Source organism: Cervus canadensis, chromosome 3, assembly GCF_019320065.1.
Source record: "Cervus canadensis isolate Bull #8, Minnesota chromosome 3, ASM1932006v1, whole genome shotgun sequence".
In the NCBI taxonomy this organism is placed as follows: Eukaryota; Metazoa; Chordata; class Mammalia; order Artiodactyla; family Cervidae; genus Cervus; species Cervus canadensis.
This window is the reverse complement of record NC_057388.1, coordinates 57,908,872-57,915,431: the sequence shown is the minus strand read 5'-3', so window position 1 is coordinate 57,915,431 and position 6,560 is coordinate 57,908,872.

The following is a 6,560-nucleotide window of genomic DNA, read 5'->3' as shown; positions in this document are numbered from 1 at the left end:
ATTATAAGAAGGGGCTTTGGACCAGTATGAAGGGTTTCCTTGGGTTTCATTTGTAGCAGTAATGTTTTATTCAGCCTGGGAGTTGCTAATAACACTACTAGATTGTTTATTAAATTAATAAAAATTTGAATTAGTAGATAATGAGCCACTTCATGTAGCCTTTACACTCAGACCTTTGAATCACTCCCTTTTGGTCAACAGGCCCCTTGCTTGCCCATTCTACAAATATGTATTGAGGGCATCCTCTGTGCTAAGCTCACAGTGGTAAGGAGAGTAAACATGAACTCTGCCTTTATGGGGCTGTAAGGAGAAAAGATAAGTAATCAGCTAATCAGCCAAGTCTCTAATTACAGGACTACGAAGGAAAAGTTCAGGGTCCTACTAGGAGTGTAGGATGAAAAAGCCTAGTCTAGTGGAAGTGACAGGAAAGACTGAAGGATTCCTTCTTTCAACAGTTATTTTTGAGTACCTACTCTGATCTTTCAGTCCTAAGGGCCAGGATAATGGTAAGGAAGAACTGCAGCTTCCCTGCCTCCCTCCACCTCTCTCTCCAGGGGGAGGCACTTTCACAGAATCAGGTTGCACCTATCTGTAATTGACCATCTGATGGTGGCCTCCATGAAAGCATGATGCAGATGAATATGTGGGCATGTGTGCAGAGGGTTGGTACAATAGGACAGGCTTTTTGAAGGGGCCACAGTGCCATGAGAACCAGAGGCAGAGTTAGCTACTGGATGAGAAGGCGGAAGGGCTTAAGGATATTCTTCTAAGCAAAAGGAACTGTAGGAGGAAAGGCCTGGGGACAGGACTTAGGACAGAGCACACGGGGAAGAGAAAGACGAACGGAGACCAGTGTGGCTGGGACAGCTCCGAGGGAGGGCAGGTATGCCTACATGGGGCTGGAAAGATAGAGCAGATTCATATGCCTGACACAGATGGGAGCCAACAACAAAATAAATGAATAAAGGAACAAATAAAACCAAACAAATACAAACACATAGATACAGAGAACAGAGCAGAAGGGAAGAAGGGAATTGGGGGGGTGGGCAGGGGTGAAATGGGTAAAGGCAATCCACATCTGGTGACAGATAGAAACTAAATCTTTGGTGGCGGCATGCTGTAGTGTATACAGAAATAGAAAAATATTGTTGTACCCGTGAAGCTTATATAATATTATAAACCAATGTTGCTGTTGTTCAGTCATCCAGTCGTGTCCGACTCTTTGTGACCCCATGGTCTGTAGCCTGCCAGGCTTCTCTGTCCATGGGATCCTCCAGGCAAGAATACCAGAGTGGGTTGCCATTTCCTTCTCCAGAGGATCTTCCCGACCCAGGGATGGATGCTGTGTCTCCTGTGCTGCAGGCGATCTCCTGCATTACAGGCAGATTCTTTACTGACTGAGCCACCAGGGAAACCCCAGTGTTACCTTAATAAAAAAGTTATTAAACCTTAAAAATAAATAATAAGTTAATAAATAAATCCGAAGATTCTGAGGAGTGAAGAAGCATGGCCGAACTGGCACTTAAAAGGGTCTCTGTGGCTGCAGAGAGAATATTGGATTACAAGGGATGCTTTGCCAGTAACTGCATCTTAATTACTTCCCCCTTTCTCACTTTCCTTTCCGGTAGCTGCAGAGATTCAAATAAATGCATGCCCGATATGCAGTTCAAAGCTCCCTGACACTGAAGGGCTGGCCACATAGCCTGGAGAAGAGCACACTGCCTTCAGTCAGGCAGACGCACTTTAGATCCCTCCTCTACCTCCAGTCCGCTGGTAGGGCCAGACAAGTCATTTTCCCTCTCTAAAACCCACTCTCCACCTCGTCTACAAAGTGGAAGAACAATGTCTACTCCACTGAACTGAATGAGTCACAGAACAACTGTGTGCAAGTTACCAGGCATTGGCAGAACTCAAGACCTGCAAGCTGTTATTGGAAGTAACTACAAGATGGTTAAGATAGTAAGAGTAAGATTTCTAACCAAAAACTGTACTAGTAAAAGCCCTGGGATTACAGCATGTTCTTGCCTATTGAAAAATATATAGGGTTTCACTGATGGTCCAGTGGTTTAGAATCCGCCTGCCAGTGCTGGGGACGTGGGTTCAATCCCTGATCTGGGAAGATCCCACATGCTGTGGCACAACTAAGCCCATGTAGCACAACTACTGAGCCTGTGCTCTAGAGCCCACGAGCCACAATTACTGAAGCCTGTGCGCCCTAGAGCCCGTACTCTGCAACAAGAGAAGCCACCGCAGTGAGAAGCCTGCATTCTCAACAAGAGAGTAGCTCCTGCTCACTGCAACTAGAAAAAGCCATCCCACAGCAACAGAGATCCAACAAAGCCCCCCAAATTTTTTTTTTAAAGATTCCTGTATGTCTTAAAAAAATATATATATATATATATATGGAAAGTGAAAGTGAAGTCGCTCAGTCATGTCTGACTCTTTGCAACCGCTTAGACTGCAGCCTCCTAGGCTCCTCCATCCGTGGGATTTTCCAGGCAAGAATACTGGAGTGGGTTGCCATTTCCTTCTCCAGGGGATATTCCCGGCTCAGGCATTGAACCTGGGTCTCCCGCATTGCAGGCCGACGCTTTACCCTCTAAGCCATATATATATATATATATATATATAGGGACTTTCCTGGTGGTCCAGTGGTTCAGAATCTGCCTGCCAGTGCAAAGGATACCGGTTTGACCCCTGATTCGAGAAAATTCCATATGCTGTGGGATAGATAAGCCTGCAAGCCACAAACTACTGAGCCTGTACTGTGCAACAAGGGAAGCCACCACAGTGAAAAAAAAAAAGCCTGTAAAAGGCAACAAAGACTAGCCACAACTTCTGCAACTAGAGAAAGCTGCACACATCAATGAAGCAAAACCAAGTGCAGGGAAAATAAAATTTTAAATATATATAAATACATATATATGTTATATTATACATTTACTTAAATACTACATTTTTAATGAGAGCTATCTAATGAAATCTTCCTAGTACTGGTGTTGGAAAACAAGCCTATATTATTTATGCAATTTTAAAATATATATATACACAATAAAATTTAAAAGTTTCTGAGTAAATTATATTGTACATGAATTGCCTTATCTCTGGTCTTTTCCTGTATGCAGTTATTTTCTAAAGAAACTGAACCCATTTGTTAGCCTGTCCATCCCCCAGACTGAACATTAGCTTCTCAAAAATAATTTTATTTATCTTATTTCTCCAGAATCTATTGAGAGTCTAGCACTCACTCAGTAGTGGGTGCCCAATAAAAACTTGCAGAATGGAAAGATGAAGAAAAAATTAATAAATTTAACTTATGAGTCTGGCAGCTATATTGTATGAATCAAAATCAAAATACATTTGGCTGACCTACACAGTATGAGTGTCTTAGAGAGAATTTGGCATGGAATATTTGCTATCCAGACTGTCCTGAAAAGTTCAGGATGTATGACAAAAATATACCTCAACTAGCTGCATCTGTTTTAAAGGAGCTACAGCAAGCCACTATAACAAATTCCACTGTCTGTGTTCTACTAATTTTTCATTATAAAAATTGTCCCATGCTCTTTGTTCATAGTAGAAGGAACAATCCAGAAGATTTTAAAGGATGTCTGTTCAACCTTTAGCACAAGGACTCTGGATTTGCTTTTCTCTTATCTCACTCACTATTATTAATTAGTTGCACTGCTCAGACCTCTTCCATCACACACACACAAAACAGCCAAACATTTTGTTTGTTAAGCACAGCTGAGGCTGGCTCAACAGAGTGTCTATTCAAGAGAGGGAAATAAAATATGCAGCAAAGCAAGGAGACAGGGAACAAAGAACCCAGTATGACAATTAACAGGAGAGCTAAACAAACATTCAGAACACCATCAGGAAGGTAAAAAGCCTCAAGTGTCTAGAAAAGAGAGAAGCTGGAGGGGAAAGACTGAGAGGACCTGAAATGACCAATTTAAGTCAATAAAGAAATTTAGGACTTTGTTATAAAGGATTATTTTTTTAAAGTCAGGTTTACTGAAGTATAATTTTTACACAGTAAAATTCACCTTCTTAGAGTATAGTTCTGAGAGTTTTAAACATCACATATAGATGTGTAGTTACTATCACAATCAAGATATAGAATAGTTTCACCATCTCGAAATTCTCTCTTGCTCCTTTTTAATCAACTCCTCCCTCATCCTTAGCTCCTAACAACCACTATCATGTGTTCTGTCCTTCTTGTTTTGCCTGCTTTAAAGGAATTTAATAAGAGAACTTAAAATGGGGGGGAAAGGAACTGAGACTTTTTTTCCCTATACCCACTCACTTTCTATACCCATCAATATATCATTTGCTGAACTTTTATTTATTAAGTATCTATTATTTGCCAAAGATTCTACATACCTCATCTTTCATTTTTATAGCTTGTCCATGAAGGAAGTTATGTCCCATTTTCCAGATGGGAGCTAAGAGTCAAAGAGGTGCTAGTAAGAGGCAAAGCCAAGATTCAAAATCAAAGTTGATCAAAAATACCACCATGGCTTATCTCTGGGTGTTAGGATTATAGGTCATCTGTGCTTTCTTCTTTGTACATTGTTTGTACTATAAAAGTTTTCAACAATAAGTTTATATTATTTTTGCAACCAGAAAAATTGCTTTCATAAAATATATATACACACACATATGTATATATGTACTACATAGATACATATGTACATATAAGGTTTGATTCTCTGTTGAGCAAAAAGGGGAAAGGTAGAAAAGAGTTTAAAAGAGGATAAAGAAAACACTCCTCTTAGCAACTGGCACTCAGAACTGAGAAACCAGAATCAAATTTACCAAAGGAACCAGAGCACAGCTTTGTTTTGTCTCTAGATCTCATCAGAGTCTAATAGCTCTACCTTTGAAAGTTCTGTAGCACAAATGCCCTTCCAGAGCACTGAGGACAAGCCCTGGAGGCCTGTAAAAACCCATTAGGCCACTCAGACCCAAAAGACTATCCTCCTAAGCTTCTTCCTGCCCCATCTCCGTGAGATCCAGTAGGAACAAGCTATCGTGAATAAGTGAGAGCACAACAGCCTTTCACCACTCCAGGAGAGGCAGGAAAGTGAATAACTTAGGGCCAAGGCTAAAAGGGACACAGAACATCTTTTATTGTGGGAAAGTGGGGAGTTCTATTTTAATAGTCTTCGTTGGGAGAATATTACCCATCACAGCACTGTAAGAAGACTCATGAGGGCATCCTTTGGCCTTTAAGCAGAATCCAGTTGTTGCTTGTTTCAAAAATATTTGAGTAATCTTACAAAAATGTATAAAGTACAAGATTAAAAAAAATAAAAAAAAAAATAATAAATTGGGTATTGGGACTAGGTGCTTGTGTGCATGCTAAGTCACTTCAGTCGTGTCTGACTCTGTGCAACCCTATGGACTGTAGCCCACCAGGCGCATCTGTCATGGGATTTCCCAGGCAAGAACACTGGAGTGGGTTGCCATGTCCTCCTCCAGGGGATCTTCCCGACCCAGGGATCAAACCCTCATCTCTTAAATCTTCTGCATTGGCAGGTGGGTTCTTTACCACTTGCGCCACCTGGAAAGCCTGGGACTAGGTTCAGCTCAGTTCAGTTCAGTCCAGTCGCTCAGTTGTGTCCGACTCTTTGCAACCCCATGAATCGCAGCACGCCAGGCCTCCCTGTCCATCACCAACTCCCAGAGTTTACTCAAACTCATGTCCACTGAGTCAGTGATGCCATCCAACCATCTCATCCTCTGTTGTCCCCTTCTCCTCCTGCCCCCAATCCCTCCCAGCATCAGGGTCTTTTCCAATGAATCAACTCTTCACATGAGGTGGCCAAAGTACTGGAGTTTCAGCATCAGCATCAGTCCTTCCAATGAACACCCAGGACTGATCTCCTTTAGGATGGACTGGTTGGATCTCCTTGCAGTCCAAGGGACTCTCAAGAGTCTTCTCCAATATCACAGTTCAAAAGCATCAATGCTTCTGCACTCAGCTTTCTTCACAGTCCAACTCTCACATCCATCCATGACCACTGGAAAAACCATAGCCTTGACTAGATGGACCTTTGTTGGCAAAGTAATGTCTCTGCTTTTTAATATGCTATCTAGGTTGGTAATAACTTTCCTTCCAAGGAGTAAGCGTCTTTTAATTTCATGGCTGCAATCACCATCTGCAGTGATTTTGGAGCCCCCAAAAATAAAGTCTGACACTGTTTCCACTGTCTCCCCATCTAGGTACTGAAATAGAAAAACATAAACATTGACACCCCCCCCCACCTCACATGACACAATTAATTCAAGAGGGATTGCTGACCTAAATGTAAAAGTGAAAACTCTAATGCTTCTGGAAAAAAATAGAGGAGAGTATCTTTACAACTTTGAATAGCAAAGTTTTCTTAGATAAGATAAGCAAAACCATTTAAAAATTGATAAATTATACCAAAATTTTAAACTTTTGCTCATAAAAAGTGTTAATGGAATACAAAAAAATATATCATAGACTGATATAAAATATTGGCAAGACATACCTTTGACAAAGTTTTAGTATCTAAAATATGTAAAGA